Below are 18299 nucleotides of genomic sequence, written 5' to 3'. Positions count from 1 at the left end.
CATATAGTTACATGAACACTGATGATTAAGTTCTTCTAGCTTTATCAACCTCCAGCCGACAAGTCCAGCCAACAAGACATTTTTGCAGCTGACAATGAAGCAACTCAGAGTCAGCATTTCCAAGTCTGATGCCATGTGACAACTGTAGGTGGCGCTCCTCGGGTCAAGAACAATTTGCGCAAAACTGGAATTTTACCGGACTGCTGTGGCACAGAAGGAGCTGACCATAATGGCGAAGCTCTTGGTTGACCAGTCAATCTACCAAGTCTTGCATATAGTTGAGCTTTGGATAGTGACCAGAGAATTAAATCTTCAGACAGACGAATGAGATATAAGCAAGTGAATTGAGTTTCTCTCACAGGGTAGCTGGGTTTACCCTCTGGGATTAGATGAGGAGCTCGGACATCCAGAAGTAGCTCGGTGTCACTGCTGCTTTCGTGTTTGAAGGAGTCAGTTGAGGTGGTTCAACTTCTGAGCGGAAGAAAATGTTCACAGGACACTTTCCTGTTGAGGTATCCCGGGAATATCCAACTCAGAACTTGCTTGAAGGATTATATATCCTATCTGTCTTGGGAATGACTAGAGAGGAAGTAGCCAAGGAGAGCGGGCTAACCCACACCTAGAGAACCTAGAAGAGAAAATGGATAGAGAGATGGATGGACTCTCAAGCTAACACAAATGCCAACATTTTAAATTAAGCAAAGACAAAAGTTAAATATTTGGCTAGGCTATTAAGTGGCTAGCTACCATGCAGCTAAATTTCAGCACCTATTATTGTCAGTAGGAATACAAGACAGTTGGTTTTGTCCTTGCTCAATGTAAATTCAAAATGAAACTTGCGCCATCAGGTCCATTAATCCTTTATGAGCGAATCCTGTTATTTATTCTCTAACTCTTCCTCTATCTGTAGTACTTCAATCTTTTATTGAGTCAGACGGGGAAAGTGAATCACAATGAGTGTGCTGTCTGCCTCACTGTGCTGCTGTCAATGACTTACTGCCCACACCAGGTGTGTCATCCTCTAAGTAAGGTGTTTGTGAAGCTTTAGGTTCAGATTGAATGTGTGAGGTGCTGCGTGTAGGCTTCATGTGTGCACAAAATTTATGAATGTGCACACAAGTGGAGGGAGATTGAGAGAGAAAGTGACGACCGGCAGCCACGGCATCTCTCCAAAAGCTTCTCCTAAATTGCCCTATAAATTCAGTCTGTCCTCTGCTCTAACAGGGCTCTGGCCAACATTTGTACTTCGTCCACTCACAGTCCAGTCACAATGGAGCGAGGGTGTCTGCTTTTCAAGCCTTTTTTTCCACACCAAACTCTATCAAGAACCGCCCATCGGCTACTACTTGTGACCTGCCAAATGCCCAAACAACCTCTGACTCCACCCTCTCGCACTCCGAGTGCTGACCCAGGGCGTAGGTTTCACCTCAGCAAATCACGCCGACATGCTGTGGGCAAAAACGGTTGCCACAGTGCAACACATTCCAGCTGTGTCTCCAGGCACATTGAAACTTAAAAAAATAGTATTTCATATGAAAAAAGTGCAGAGACATGGGAGAGTGAGGAGAACTACTGGTCCGTGAGAAAGACAGAAAGACACTGCCAAGCTGAAGCCGTGATCTGAGAGCAAAACCATTAATCAAAATATGAAACATGGCAGTCTAATGTGTTGGTAAAGGGAAAAAAGTTCCAGGCAACTAGGACAAGGTTTCAAAAGATCTTAAAATTCAATATCCGCACGCACACAGCAGTTGAGGGGCCATGTAACATTTTCTGCCCCCAAATCTACTTCTGTGATCTGTTTTTATCTAAAGCGAACGATGCTTTAGATAAAATGTGAATACATGCCAAACAAATGGAAGAATGCAGAGAAATGAAGAGAAATATCTATTGGCAGTCTAAACTGATGCAAAAAGGTAGTCGTTCAAGTGAAAGTCGATCCCCTGCAAGCAAAACTCTGATGAAGTGCCTGTGATTTTCTCTCCCAACCAAACGGTTAAGATTACAGGAGGGGGAAGATATAAAGTGACCAATGACGCTTCTCAAAGAATTGATGAAACCTATATTCATCAAAAACAGCCAATGTGATGCAAAATCACTGTTGTAAGTAATTACCACTATTATTATTGCTCACTATTTGGGTATTAAATGATGCTGATGATTTGACAGATTGTCATACATTTTTCCCCAAAGAAGTTTTGGATTTATGCGTAAAATAAGAACTATGATTTATGTACGACTAAACCCATTTTACCATTGGTTCAATGGCATAAAATACACTTCCAAAATTGTCGGATGTTAACCTTCTGCTCATGGTAACTGCGTGTGTGGTCAAAGTGGACTTTAAGTTTGGAGTTCAGAGTTTTTTCCTCTTTATCAAAGATTGCAAAAAACTCAAAACAGTGAAAACAAATTTGAGTTTTGTTGAAATTTTGTCCTCAACAGCACTACTTTGGGGTTTTTCATCTCATTCACCGTCTCTTTCCTCTCTCTGTCAGACCCATTGCTACTATAAGTATTTTGTTCATTCGGCTTCTGTAATTCATCTGTTTACTCTTCAGAGCTCTCCACCCATGTCTCCACCTCTCAATTGAGTTACATTTCTGTCCTAAAAGCTGCAAAATTGCAGAGGGAATTCATTCTGCACAAGCAATTCCTCTCACTTTCCATCTACCTGTGCGTCTGCTGTTTCTAAGAACTCTTCAATAACCTTTTTCCTCCTTCAAACGTCTTTTTTAGTTGACTTCTCGCAGAAATCTTCTCCCAACAGACGAACAACCAGACCTGAAGGTGACACACCTGTTTAAAATTCCCTGCTAGCTGTGGCTGACGGCGGAGTGTCGACTCGGTCGGCAGGGGACCGCCAGGACCGAAAGGGGTTGTGATGAATCCTTCGCCTTTTTTGTCACCATCCTAATCAGCAGGCATTGATTAATTGGATTAACCTGAAATGATCTTAATCACTGATCAATTTCCATTAGACATCCTTAAATACATCTTAATGGGATTCAAGGATTGTCAGGTGCATGCGTGTGCAGGGTTGTGTTTATACTATGTGTGTACACATGTGCATAAAATGTGTTTATTTATATACAGTAAATGTATTTTTATGCCTTTTATGTGCACATATTTGCAATCCACATAAACTGTATATACATTTACAGTTTGCGTACAAAACTATGTAATTTTTGAACATGTTACAAAGCATTAATTTACTGCTAAAACAGCTTCCTCTCCTCTGGAAAGGCTGTCCACCACATTTTGAAACCTGACTGCTCCTGAATGCTTACTCACATTCAATTTCAAGAGCATTAGTGAGGTCCAACACTGATTTTGGGCGATAAGGTTGGATGGGGTTGAGATCATGACTCTGTGCAGGTCAGCCAAGTTCTTCCCTGTCCAATATCCCTAGAAATTACATCCATATTGGACGATTCTACACCTCATGAATGTTCAGTGCCAAGAAGGAAGTAATGTGCCCTTTATATAGTTAGGCAGTAAGTAGTGGTGTGGAGGTCAGGGGGGTGGATGGGCGTGTAGCAAGACTTTCATGCAGAGGACCCTGCAAATCTGCAATTAACATTTGCTTTTTTATTAACTGTAACCATGATATTTTCCCATCCTTAACCATACCATATTTGATATCACAGATATTGTAGAAAGTGAAAGCATTAGATGTAAAATAAAACATTGTGATTGACAGGTGTAGTGAAGGGTTTTGCAGAATCATCTAATATCAGTGCTTTTGTCTGGAGGTAGGGTTGGTTCTCCCACACCAACGTGTGAAAAACATTTCTTTATGGACCTAGCTTTGTGCACAAGGACTCTGTCATGTTGAAACAGGAAGTCAGGCATCGTCACCAAACTGCTGACACAAATTTACAAAGAACACTGTTGTCTAAAATATAGCGTTAAATTTCACTTAACTGGAATCAAGAATCAAGGGAAAAATTGATGCAAGTTTTCAAGTGAAAACTCAATTCCATGGCTCTTTTCATTATGTTTTCTCATTTTGTTTGTATTAGTAACATCTATCAACCATTCCTTCAATGCATGAAACACATAAAAACCAGAAAATATCCGGTGTCTCTCATCCGCCTCATCTCTCCCCTGCTCTTTTCTCTCTACCACTGTCTCTCCTCCCACCATCCCTCCCTGCCAGTTACTCTGTGATCCCACTGTCTCCCTCTGTTGTTGTTCTAAACAAGCAGCAGGGGGTTGTGGGTAGAGGCCTACACTCACGCTGGGTGTGTGAGTCACCGGAGGGGGTGATGGAGGGAGGATGGCGTGGAGGGTGGGAGTGAGGCTTCCCTGTACTCTCTGTCTCTCTCTCTCTTCATCATCCAGAGGTCACTCTCTCAGCAGAGGAGACTGGGCAGGTTGGCTGATTCATTTACCAACGTCACACACACACACACACAAGAACCACTGATATTAGACTTTTTTATGCAAGAGATAGGCAGTAGATACACTATGCACATCTGTCCACAAAGTATAGTGTTGTGTCACACACACACACACACACACACACACACACACACAAACAGACACACTGAATAAAATCCCCTTTAATTCAAAAGTTTAATTGCACATATATACACATTACGCCGAGTGTAATCGCCCTCGAGGACACATTCATCAACAGAGACACTCAAGCATAAAATAAAGTAATGTGTGTCAACACACACATACAGTAGAAAACCCTACAGCACCATAAAAAGCACACTCATATAAATCTTCAACCTGGAAGCAGTTGGGTATAAAAATTCCTATGTATGGAAAGCACAAAATCATATGCCATAACCCATAAACATGTAAACAAACTCCCACATAAGCTGCATTATAAATAAACAAAGACATACGTACTGTATGTATATGCAAGCGCTACATGTTCACAAGGAAAAGTGTGTTTTCTTGTGCTGAACATAGGCATATAAACTCTGGACGCACGCCTACAAACAGATATCGCTAAGTTTATTGGCAGGAAAAGATATTCAGTGATGGAAGTGGCAGGCAGAAAACAGAAGGAGACTGATACTGAGGGAGGTGGTGGTGGGTGGGTGGGTGCAGTGGGGTGGAGGGGGGGGCTTAATTCACACTACATGGATGGGGATATATAGTTGTATCAGAGCTTTCTGTGTACAGGCAGAGAGGAAATGCATGGCGTGGATCCCCGTTGTACACAGCTGTACGGTCCACATCTCTGGTGGAATACTTAGCCAGGGGATTATGGGGCCACCTCCATTTGCATAACTCCATTAAAGCATCTTTCGCTCCCTCTCTCTCCTCCTCCATCTCTATCTCGCTCACTCACACAGAGACACCTGTGTAGGAAAAGCTATAAAGACGTTACCCCTGCGGAAAGCAGAATTACATTTTCCTTCGCATTTGAGGAAGACGTAATCCACGGTACAGCTGTGAAAATTGTGCAGTGATACAGAAAGAGAAGCAAAGACTTGGTGAAGAAATTAAAAAAAAATAAAAAATACACACACATTATGCTCCTCAAATTTACTGCTTTGGCCTTGACCCACCATGACGAGGTTGATGTCAGAGGATTAAAATCCTGCAAGTTATACAAGTATTTGATTTTGGCATAAACACTGATGCAATATAATCAAAACTCCATTATCCATAGAAAAGCAGGTGATCTGAGTAAATTAAGGCCTTCAACTAGAGGATCCAGCTTCAAGAAAACTACCTTAGCTGAAGTGCCTTTGAGCAATACATGAGTAGAGTATTTTTTGAGAATCATGTGTAGTCAAAAGCATGACTTTGGAGGTTATTTCACCTTTCTCAGCATGTTAATCTGTTTCTTGAAAACTATGTGATAGATTTTAAGTGAATTATTTGAAAAATCAGACCTTAGACCAGTACCTAATTAGGTTTGATTGGTGCTCCAGATGTAGATTGTTGTATAAGCATAGCTACAGCACTTAGATTGCAATTTTTTTTACAACTTGGATCTTATTTTTGTACGTTTGCCCATGATTTCTATCAGTGACGATATCATTAATCACCAAAGTAATTGCGGAGTTCTGGAAACACAAAGCTAACAAACGAGCGGTCAGACAATCAGACAGATTATCTAAACCACTTTATTCGGAGGTGAAACTGAAGGTGAAGGCAACTGAAATTTTGGTTGCAAAAAATCCCTCATCGTGCAGGAAAGTAGTGTACAACTGTGGTGTGTGCAGGAAAACAAAGTTGAACCAGACAGTCAATCTGTAAATGTTTACAACAGACAGTTCGGGTCATACTTTTACAGCTGGCCTTCGTTTTCTCTTCCAAAGTTTGTAAAAACCGGTCTGATTATCTAACCTGCTCGGATTTCTTGGTGCATTTCAAGATCTGAGTAATTTATGAAAGTAGGAAAATAAGACCCAACTTCCAATAAATGGAAATGATCCTTTAAGGGGACAAACATTAGAATATCAGTTTACTATAAAAAAAAGAACAAGGAATAAAGACATTTTGTTCACCTTTAGCAACAGATTGTACTTGGAAATACTCTCTAGATTAAGCATCAAATGAAGTTGAACAAGTGTCTAAATGCTGAAAGCTGACAGTTATGATTAACATCTAAATGTGGCAGCCAAGACCAAGATATCTCAATATTTTTGCTTTATAAGATTGAACGACCTTTCCAATTTTAGCTTGAGTGAGCTATAGTTAGTGTTTGCTCTGATGGTGTTAGCTTGATGATATTAACACCTTCTAGGATCAACCTCTCTTTCTTCCTTTAAGACAATAAGATCAATCTGGCTGGGCTCAGCACCTATAGATAGCCAGTTTGTGTGCGTAAGGAGAGCGATGACCCTGAGGTTGCCTTCTTCCTCTTGTGTCTTTATAGCACCGGCCCCCGCAGTGTCCCTCTGCCTCCACCCTCCTCCTCCTCCTCCTCCTCCCAGCCACTTTCTCTTCCCCGTCGTCTTTCTTACTTCCCCTCTCTGTCTCTGTCTTTCTTTTCTTCAGTGGCGTGAATCATGAAAGCGAGTCCTGTGTAGTCGATGGGCCTTTTTCCTCGGTGGTGCCTTGTTGCGGAGAGAGACAGAGAGAAAGAGGGAGAGATGAGTTATTGATTTGAGAGCCTCTGGGAGAAGAACAATAGGTCCCTTACTGAAGCCACTCTGAAGCACAAACACCTTCCCTGCAGCCTCTCAGTGCCAGAGAGAAACTAGAGAGGAAGAGAAAGGAGTTAAAAAAACAGCTTTACTTTCTATTGCTCCATCTCCCGCTACTCGCAGCTGATTGTTGATAGCCCGGAGGGGAGGAATGATGAAGGGGGGGGAGAGGAGGAGGAGGCCAGACCTTGGCACTCCCCAATTCCCTGCAGACCCACTAGCTGCACGGGCCGGGACCTCGAACCTTCTGAACCCGCCCTGCACAGAGCGGCTCTGGGCCAATCGCGCAAACGCATGCAGGGCCTAGAACTGTGACACCCCAGAGGTCAACGGTTCGAATTCAATACTTAGACGCCTGGAGGCATGCTGAACTTTCTCGGCATGTAAACCCAACCCAACTCGTCTCACCCTTCTCACCACCACCACCACCACCACCCACCCACCCACCCACCCACAAACATCTTGTTCACGAATTTGGTCCAGGGTCGACGGTCTACTCGATGTGTTGGATAAAAGCTTTCAGCTTCGATTGATTCATGACCACCGTGGAGAAAATGGACCGAGAGGAGGGCTTGGCACGTGATGTCATCGCAGAAAGTGCATGTGAGGTTATCCAGGGAGAGGTCGATGACATCATCAGTGGGAGACAGCAAAAGCACCTCCTCTGTCTCCTTGGTTTTACGAGCCTGTTTGCGAGAGAAGTCAAAGTAGAGAGAAGCACACAACATAATTACTCACTGAAATACAGCACAGGTACTCTAGATGGTGTTCTTCACTGTGGTTATTGGAGTGGCAGCAATATATCCATCGTCCGTAATGTACTTAAAACAAAAGTTCTCAACAAAATTAAAAAGGAAGGACTCAAGACACTGGCTTGGTGGTTAAAATCATAAATTAATCGTTGCTTCCTGTGTTTTATGGAAAAAAATTTTGCACAGTTTGGTTGCTGAAACAACCCACTGTACTCTATAACACAACTTGACTGGATCCAACCGCTATTAACGGTGGTGCATATTTCATAGAAGTGATGCGTAAAGCAGAATATTTTCATGTTCCATGGAATAAACAGACTGATACAAGTCTCAAGAGACCGCTGCTTGTCTATCAACTCTGCCAGGTTGAAAACAGAGGCAGGTCAAAACGCCTGACTTTACCTCTTCTCCTACACAAACACAGGCCGGCCGAGGCAACGCGCGGGTCGCCGGGGCTTGTATATGCTGTTTATCTCATTATGCAAAGCGGCTGGGGGATGCAAGAGGCCGTGGAATAGCATAATCTGCAGAGTTCATTTAGAGTCTCTTATATGTCTGAGCATTGTTTGTATTGATTTGTGTTTAGAGGGATCCTGACGCTTTGAAGGATCAGGATGAAACGGAGGTCAGTTGAGGCATTGTCCATTTGAAACTTTACATTATATTGATTATTTCTCCGTATAGAAAAGTTACATGTATCAGAGTCTATTCGTTAGATTTAGTTGGCAGAATACTAGCTTGACTGATGAGCAGATATGCAAATTTCAAAACGGTCATAACTCTGCAACACAAGTTCAGACTGTTAATGGAGGGCAGGGAGATGTAATAAATCCTAACTTTGCCGAAGAAAGTTGTTTCTTCTTAGTTTCTGACTGTTTTGTCTGTTGTGTGATGTGATGGATGACCAGCGGCGATTCGTATCACAAAACCTCCTATATATTTTGCCCACAATGCACCACACTTCTCAACAGGAAATGAGAAAGGCTCCCCTCCGATGGCACGCCACGGCGGAAAAACAATTTCCAACTTTTCAATTTTGTCACAGTGTCACTCCCTTTACTTTGCTGGTCACTCCTACGGGCGACTCATGTGGAGACTCATAATGAATGTGTTTCATAAACAGACATCAAGTGCGACCACTGCCGCCGTCAACTTAAGTTACTCCTCTGTTGTATTGCCCCCTTTTTTTTTTTTTTTTTAAACAGTCCTTGTGCTTTATCATCGTGAGTTAGCGGCAACAACCAGCATAGCATTAATTTCCTCTGCCACCCATTCGCAGATGAGGGTTATTAATTTGCCGTAATGCTGTTCCTCTTTATTGGGTGTCAGCGCTGTCATATCATGCCATATCTCTACCGGATCTTTCCTCTGACACTCCAAGAGCTCTCTGGATCTCCCTGCTGGCACGGCTGTAGGGAGAGGCTATTTTGAAACCTTTCCCTCCTTTTTTTTTTTTTTTTACTCTCCATTATACCCCCTATTCCTCCCCATCTCTTTCTCTCTCATCTGTTTTCCCTCCTCGCCTCCCTCCCTGCAGGTTGCCTAAGCACGTACAGTATTTAATAATGTTCAGTCCCTTTTCTCACTTACAACCACACCAGCAGGCACCTAGCGGCCTTAAAGGGACCCAGGGGGTCATTTCCCACTCTTTCACTCTCAGTTCACTTAGAAAAACCAAGACAGGAGAATTAATGTAAACTCTCCCCCCTCCTCCTCTCCCAGTCTTACCTCTTTCTTCTTCACATGAGTCCCTTTTCTCTCGGGCCTTTCTTCCTCTTCATTGCTGTCTCTTCCTCCTCGTTTGTGGCTGCATCCCGGCACTGGGAGAATTTTAAATGCTCAAAAAGGAATTGTTTGTCTTAGATTTGGGGAGTCAAATGACAAGCAGGAGAAAAGGTGTCTGAAGGAGAGGACAGCAGCAAAGAGGCTTGAGAAAACTGAAAGCTTGCCAGGAATGCAAGGACGCAAACACAAAAGTGACGTGGAAACTCGTCTTCTTGCGTCTTCCATCATATGCAAGGCCCTGAGCGGGTGGGGCAGTGATGGAGAGGTGTGTGGGGGGGGGAGGGGGGGGCTGCTGAGCGGGGGGGATTGTAAAGCAGAGATGGGTGGGTTATTAATTTCCACTATGCAGTATCATGCAGCTGGTGGCTCCAAAGCGAGGTTTGGCGGTAATGAAAATGGCCTGAGTCGAAGATTAATGGCTCATAAAGACAGAGCGTTTAGATGGGACGGCCGCCTCAATCTGGACGGCGGTGACTAATCGCAACGGACGCACGCACGTGCTCACTCGCGCACGCATAAACATGCACACACACACACAGCTTCTCTGTTACCTCACTCACCATCTTTCTCTGAGCAGGACACCCCTTTCTCCCCCTTTTCACCCATCTAACCCCCACGCCTTCATTTCCTCGCCGCTCTTCTTTCTCTACCTCCCCCTTTTCGTCCCGTATGATGTTGGCGTGAATTGTGGCGGGGTCAGAGTTCAAGGCGTGCAGAGAATTATCTTGATTTATGCCCCATGAGCTCGGCGGTGGCTGCGGCGCACAGTGTGGCAGGCGGTCAGTGGACCGTTGGGCTGGTGAGATGTAGGGGTAAGAGCCCCCCAAGCCACCTATTTTTTTTTTTTTTTTTCTTCCTTAATGGCAGCGGCGGTGACAGGGCCACCGCATCATCAAGCTGGACAAATGGGCTCGCCAGGCGCCAGCAATTTTTCCCTCTTTGCAGCTGAAGGTACATCATATATCTCTAAAACCACCCAATAAGGTTGTGAGAAACGTGTTTTTAAAACAAATTGATTTGGATGCTTTACGATGTGTGTGCGTTCGTGGCGTAATAGCGGCTTGGGAGGATGATGCTGTTGCGGTTTTAACTGTGATGGTTTCAGCAGCAGGAGCAATGGCAGCACAGGCCATAAAACAAGTGATTTTCATCAAGTCAGAGTCAATCCTGTTTTATACTATTAGGTTGACATGTGTACACACACTATATAAACCAGCCGTGGGTCAAATGCTGTTTTGTTCACACTGCTGAACCTGACATGGAGGATTGATCACATCAGGTCAGCTGTCAATCGCAGAACTTCATTTTTACCTGCTCAGCTTTGGCTGTATGAACGTGACAAAATATCGGCTAAATATATAAAATAGCTGTTGCATTTGCTATGGCAGGAAACTGACTTAGAACTTGCAGTTATAGGATGATCTTTCTAAACAACCATCACACCTGCACATTCTTTATTTCAACATTAAGTGAACGGTTCAGGATAAAAATCAGCAGCTTCTTTAATCATGCTTGAGCTTTAATGATTTCATAGGATCATGTGACCTGACCAGTGGTTTTACATCAGTATTTCCATTATATTCCATGAGCATTCATCAAAACCATGTCTTGTGTCTGAGGCATTTGAAAGTTTTATTTAAGGGTCTACTTACAGGAATTAGACTGGTTCACAAAATCAAACAGAGTTTGTTTGTTGCTGAAGTTTGTAACTGTGAAAAGTGAAAAGTTAGGTCATGACAGAAATGATTGACATTGGAAAATATCTCTCAACAACTCTGTTGGCCCAACTGAGTTATAGCCTCTTTGGTGAGATGGTTGTGAGCAGGCCTTGAAAAGCAAATCTAAATGTGGGTCTTGGCCTAAGATTAGACTGTGGTCAGAGTCTGAAAGACTAGACTGAGTTTAATCCTCCAATCTAAACACACATGACCGCTGGCCAACTGCTGCAGAGGAGACCTGTCCAACTCAACACAGAATGAGACATTTTCACAGTGTAACCTGACGGGTAGAGCATGGAAAAGAAACAAAACAGTGCCAGGATTAGGGGGTCACAGTCCCAAAATTCTGTTCAATCGCGCATGGAACGAAAATATGAAAACTACAGGACTCAGGGGTTTAGATCCTACTGGGGCCACCAGCGCTACAGTATTGATGTTGTATGTTTTGGATAAAACAATCCACCAATTGGCACGTTAACCTCCACACGCACCAGAACCATCGACTGATGATATTCTTTCCAAAAAATCAGTCACATCTTTGCCACAAAAAGATTCATATCACCTATAAAGCCTGCTAAAAGTGAGGTCTTTATTAGAATTGACATTCCAGTTTAATTAAATTTCAGTTTTGTGCTGAGAGTATCAAAAGGGAATTGATTCCAATTATGATACTTACAGATGTACTCAAAGACATAGGCATAGACTTACAAAGCCCTCCCTAAACATACACACTCTCTATTGCAGACTAAAGAAACAAGCTATTGGTAAATCAAGCTTCCCGACTTCATGGCGTTTTCCATGTGGGAGTCCTGAGGGACGTGACTGCCTGATTACACTTTAGAAAGTAGTGTCAGCCAGTCAATGTCACTTTCTCTCTTCTGGTTTTCACTGTGTTGGTTCTCCTTAGCTTTGGTTAGAGTAATTAGCAAGCGGCAAGTACCACGGCTTGAGGTTGAAGCCTGCGCGGAAGTACATTAAAGTGCAATGCCACCGACGGCCAGATACTGGCTCCAAAAGATCTTTGGCTCCAACTGACTCCCATTCAAAAAGCATCAGCTTCTCTCTACAAACAGTAAGTCAGTCATTTCTTTCAACGAGTCATTATGGTCTCAATCACTAAATTCAGGCCCTCAAATAAATGTGCTAGTGGTCGTTTTGGAAGTTATTGCTCCGTTAATAAGATTTGAAGACTTTACAGTAGCTTTGATGTCTGCCATGTGGGCGTTGATTGACAGCTGTGATTGACAGTTTGCTGATATACCCTGTTAGCGCAATTTAATTAAAGTTAGATAGCGTTCACTTCAGTCTGAGGTAGCAAGACGTGTTTCCAGAGGGTGAAAGGCAACAACCCGCACTCCTCACTTCAAAGGTCTGGGCCCCAAACAGAGAAGAAGGCAACGTCCACAAACTGCAACCAATCAGTGACATCAAATCTCAATGGATCCATCTTTGTACACAGAACAGTCTATGGTGGTTAGTCACTTATGGCCATTTTATGACATCTGTCCTTATATTCTCAGTAGCAACTGCTACCAGTCTTGAGTCGAGTCTTGGCTATTCCATCATGGTTGAGGTGGGGCCACAGAATTCAGCTTAACTGACCCTTTAATGCCACAAAAATGCAAAGAATGTGTGTGCTATATATGTATAAAAATCATCTGTATTAACAAAATACCTCAACAATAATCTACAGCACAAATAATAGTAATGAAAATAATTGAATGTGTGAATCATTAAATGCCCCGTGTCAACCTGTGGAAGAATAAGGAACCATGAATAGACAGAATCATGATTGGATTGTTATGAGACTGTATCCCACAGCTTTGTGAAAGCAATATGATGCCTAAAACTGCACATATGCTAACAAAAAGTGAGAAGTAGGCCTATACACTGTTCCTCAGAGCAAGAGAAAGGAGTAGAAATGATGAGAGACAGAAGGTAGTTTGGCATCAAAGTAGCAGAGTGAAAAATGTACGAGTGGAAACTCCAACAACCTGGGTTCATGCCCTGACAAGTCACATTCGTATTTTTTATAAAGAAATACTGAGTTGCAATCTTCCACTTGCGGTTTAAACACAACTTAAAAAGTTTCCTCTTCTTCCTTTCTTAACGTGACAGAAATGTAGTGTTCCTCTTGAATAGAGTTGTCAGGTTAAGTGCTGGGTAGTTAGTTGTGCAAGCTTTAACCCACTATCAAAACATTCAGAAATAATAGTATAGTAGAAGTTGTGTCTGCAGTGCAATTTAGTCCCAGGGGGCCATTAGTAAGGGTCATTTTAGACAAGTTTATGTTGTTACAAGGGGTGAAAACTGCTATTACCAAAGATACCAAAACCTAACTCTCACTTTAAGTTATACTTGATAAATATAACCATTATCAACCTTTCCATGTGGCAAACATATGAAAACAGTGTGTCTAATTCATGCTGTCGTCACATAATCCTCTCATGCTGGAGGAATGTAATCTTCACATTATCCTCATCCACCACCAGTGTTGGGAAGGTTACTTTTGAAATGTAATAGGTTACAGATCACTGGTTACCCCCTAAAAATATTAAATGTAATAAGTAATGTAACTATTTTAATTACTTTATCAAAGTATCTTGATTACTTTTTGATTGCTTTTCTCACAAATGTTTTAAACTGAGCAATCAAGCTGAAAACTCCCTAAAAACATCAATTTAAACCAGGCAGTGTAAACCTCACTGTTAACCTCATTTCCAGCACTGAAAGGCGTTCTTGTCCCATGACATGGCCACCCGCCTTGACGTGGTCGGCTGGTCGCAGGCATGGCAGACTGAGGTTGCTCAGGGCAATGCGCTTTGATTTGATTGGCAGACGAGAGGCGGTGCGAATTCAAACAAGAGAACCAATCGAAAGCAACGCTCAAAATTTGAGCACATACTGCCAAATGAATGGAGCCTGTTTTAGATGTAGAGACAGCTCCTTGTAAGCTGTCCTACCCTTGATGGTGTTGCACTCAAATTTGTCCCGACAGTTTTTCTGACCTGCGTTGTCCGGAAATATGCCAAAAGAAGGCATTCCTGCATAACGAAAAGATGCAAAGCAGCAGAATGAATGTTATAATCACCAACATTTGGATTAGTAACTGTTATTTAGTTACACCTTTTTTCTCAGTAACTGTAACAGATTAAATTACATTTATTTTGTAATTTAACGCCATTACATGTAACTAGTTACTCCCCAGTACCGTCCACCACACATAATCTGTGTTTCCGAGTCCGTGCTCATCTCACATCATTGTCGAGACTCCGCTGCGGAAGGTTCGACACCCATCAGCTGCTTTGTGTGTTTACAGTGTGACATGTGTGCATCTGGATCAGTCTATCCTCCCGTGTAGCCGGTCTGATTACACCCAGACCTGGCTGTGTTTGGCGAGTCACACTCCGCCGTCTCCATCCATCTGATCAGGCATTGACACCTGGGCGACCGTTTCCTGTCAGTGTAGAAAATGAGAGCGCCCGTGTCAGATTTATCGTGCCTCCTCCAGGTCACCTATTTCTCCCGTGAACCCTCCCTCCCTCCCTCCCCGGCTCGCCATCGTGACTACCCATGCACAGATGTGTTTGAGCTTGGGGTGGAGGTGTTAGGGAGGTGTGTATATTCTTGTCAACTCTCTGACAGTGTGACATGAAAATCTATTTGTTTTTATGTTGTGAGAGGAGACCATTTGGGGTAAGGGGTCGTCGCCGCCCCCTTGGAACCTAAACTCCATCCAAACCTCATCTTCTACAAATTGGAAGCCCCCCTCCCACCTTCTCCCTCTTCTTTTCGTAGCGTGCCCTCGCATCTGGCCCCTCTGCCGGGGCCTGTCATCCATTTTATCTTTCTCTTCTTCAGTACTCCCAGCATGTGTAAGGGGGGGGTAGGGTCAAAGGGCTCCGAGTGCATGGCAGCACCTTTGTTGTTTACCTCCAGTTTCGACAGGAGCCTATTTGCTCCCGCTGCTGCCTTGCGCGACTTTACTTTGAGCCCGTTTGACTAGGAGGCAGCGTTAAGAGAAAACGCAGGAGGGAGAGAAGAAGCAGAGGCTGACAACGCCGCCTCCTCCTTGGCGATGGTGAGAGAATCCACTATGCTGATGAGGATGGAGGAAAAGGAGGGGTAAGAAGAACAAGGGGAGGAAGAGAAGGAGGGACAAGAGGCACTGCTGATTCAGCACTGCAGTATGGATTTTCAGCCCCCCCCCCCCACCGCCCCACCGCCCCCCTACACTCCTTTCGCAGGTTCTCCTCCTCCCCATGCTCTCGGAGTCAGAGCCAGTCCTGCCAAATGAAGTTCCCAGTTCGCAAATCTAATTTCTTCCCCTTTTCCTGGGGAAAACCTATTGAGGGGCATTAGATTTTCCCTGCCACATAATATCTAGCAAGCAGTGCCTCTAAAGAAATCACCCTCTTGAAAATAAATGACAAATTGGGTTTGGAGTCCTGTGGCGGTTATGCATGTGTGTGTTTTTGTGTGTGTGTGTGCGTGCTATATGGTGTGCGAACCCTGACCCAGCCGAATGAAGGTAGAAAACAATTCCCACACATTTCCCTCCCGATGCGTCCGCTGAGAGGAGAACTTTTTATTCTCATCCGAGGAGGTTTGGGGGGTTAAGGAGGACTGTGGGGAGAGATTTACAGAGTTAGAAAGAGACTGCAGCTTCGGTGGATGTACAGATGAATTCCCACACACAGAAACAACTTATTCCCACAGAAATATACTTACAGGGCTTGTAAACATCTACAGATGCATACCTACAAATGCAGACACACACGCACGCACGCACACACCTCCCTGCAGACATGCAGGTTTTAAAGCCCTGATGGATAAGGCCTCCTCACTGATAACTGAGTGTCTGGGCTTGTGTGCAGCCGGAGACTGTTGCTGTCTAATTACCCCAAGCGGGAGCAGCGGTGGGTAGGGCTATTCATTTCCACGGTAAAATAGCCTCGATAACGCGCCTGTTTTTTTTTGTTGTACAGTATCGCAGGGGCCAGTGATTGAATTACAGAGCATCCCCCGGTGACTAAGAGGCGGTAATTACGGCGTAATTTAAGATTACATTATTAACTGGCTGACTTTATTAGAATGTAACTTCACCTCCGCAGTTAGTTACATCCTTATCATAAAAAAGGAGATGATTAAGGGAAAGAGGAAATTGCAGCAATTGTCCTTTTGTAACTGCGAGTGCGTCGCGCTTATTAGCAGTGCGACGCAGGGGCCGAGCCACAGGAGGATTTCACGGCGGTGTTTTGACAAGGTTCTGCACGGAGGTAAAAGGTGTAAAGGTAATATGTTGCTGACCTGAAAGAGAAAACCCACCTGCATTATAGTTTGGTCAATTTTCTTTCCTCTCTCTTCTATAAGAGAGGATAACTTGAGGATAGAAGCTCTTGCTGTTGATTTGGTTTACCCTTTTTCTTCATGATCTCTCTTTCTTATCACCATTGTTGTCTTTTGTTTTCAGACAGAGCTGTGTCTTTAATTTTATATTTGCTTGCCAACTCAACCAATCTCCTTTTCTTCTTCTCCTTTTTCCTTTCTTTTCCTGCTGTATTGACTAGCTGTAGTGACTGCATTTATAGATAGAAAGTGGCTGAAATTTGGCAAAAAATGTCAGTTCTTTTAATGATTAGACGACTTGCAATCATAAAATAGTGATTTGACGTTGTCTAAGTGCAGCAGCACACCGGTTTCTGTTCATTCAACTGATCACAGACAGTAGAAAGGTTGATTTCATAACGACCTGAAAGTACTTGTGTGGATGCAGGTTGTTCTCGCATTTAAACTTTGGCTGGTTTATTCTGGATGTAATCTAAGACCAGCAGATGAAATAAGTTAGATATAAAGTCTACACAGTGTTCTGTTCTGCTTCTGTTTGCTAATGCTGCCTTTGAGGAGAGGATCTGAAATCCTGACCTGACAGAAACAAATCCACACTTGAAAATACATTAAAACACTCTCAAATGTACAAATAACATCCGCATTTGCCCCGAAGCACTCGCATATACTCAGAGAGACAAAAAGCACAAGCCGCACACCAAACAGTCCAGCTAAACAGCAGCACTGTGTCAAAGTTGACCTGAAACTGAAACAAGATTAACCCTGATCCCGGGATTCCCACACAAATCCTCTCAAAGTGCAAAAACATGAGCCAGGCCACAGATAATGATTACATATCCCTTCATTAGCATCATATCAGTGTTATGGATTAGACTCAACAATAGAAGCCATTGTAGACGCTGCTATCAAGTATCTGAAGCTGAAGACAATCTTCACAGTAGCTGTCGGTTACAAACCCCCCCCCAAAATTAGAGCAGAATGACTTTCTGCAGCCATAAATAAGCAGGATGCTGACAATGACACTCAAAGTTTTGGGGGCAAAGTTGTCCAGTAGCATGATTAAAACCGTCTGCAAAGTGTTAATACAAAAAATAATTGAAAAATGATCCATTATGCCTTTCTATGCATTTGCCCTCATGGCCTGTGTGTCACTAGACTGCATGCAGTTGTCAATCACAGCAGCTGGAAGGCTTCATCAAAGGAATATACATTAATCTAAGTTATTGTTGTGCTCTTTTTATGTCTTCTAAGCAAATATGGATAATATTTCACAAATAAATTGGCTGTAAGTTTACTCTTTTTTTTTTTCTTGAGTATCCCTTTTGTTAAATTCCTGATTAGTGTTGTGCTACGAGTGGAATTTGTACAGTAGGGGGGAGAAATAAAAGTGTTTACAGAAGGTTAGTATGAATATTTTGCATAATGATTCCTCATTTTCTTATTAAAAATGTGTTGTAGCATTATATTCTTCCTGAAACATATTTGTTAGTATATAACATAAAATATTTGGTGGCAGACCATGCGAGGTGTTTTTTTTTCAGTCAGTCAAGGTTATAATTTTGTTATACTAG

General features: G+C 43.1%; 1 protein-coding gene across 15 annotated transcripts in view; it reads left to right on the top strand.

Annotated features, from left to right (window-relative positions):
* pou3f3b (POU class 3 homeobox 3b) overlaps positions 1 to 18299 on the top strand; it is a 191259-nt gene that overhangs the window by 102066 nt on the left and 70894 nt on the right. For 2 of the 15 annotated variants that reach the window (XR_010926115.1, XR_010926113.1), the window contains one exon: positions 8502 to 8512. The exons of the other annotated variants lie outside the window; for them this stretch is intronic. The gene's annotated coding sequence lies outside the window, so the exon portion shown is untranslated. Of the gene's footprint in view, positions 1 to 8501; positions 8513 to 18299 lie in introns of those variants that run through there. 15 annotated transcript variants of the gene reach the window in all.

Source organism: Thunnus thynnus, chromosome 24, assembly GCF_963924715.1.
Source record: "Thunnus thynnus chromosome 24, fThuThy2.1, whole genome shotgun sequence".
Classification (NCBI taxonomy): Eukaryota; Metazoa; Chordata; class Actinopteri; order Scombriformes; family Scombridae; genus Thunnus; species Thunnus thynnus.
Note: the sequence above shows the minus strand (reverse complement) of the source record. Positions and strands in the feature narration are given on the sequence as shown.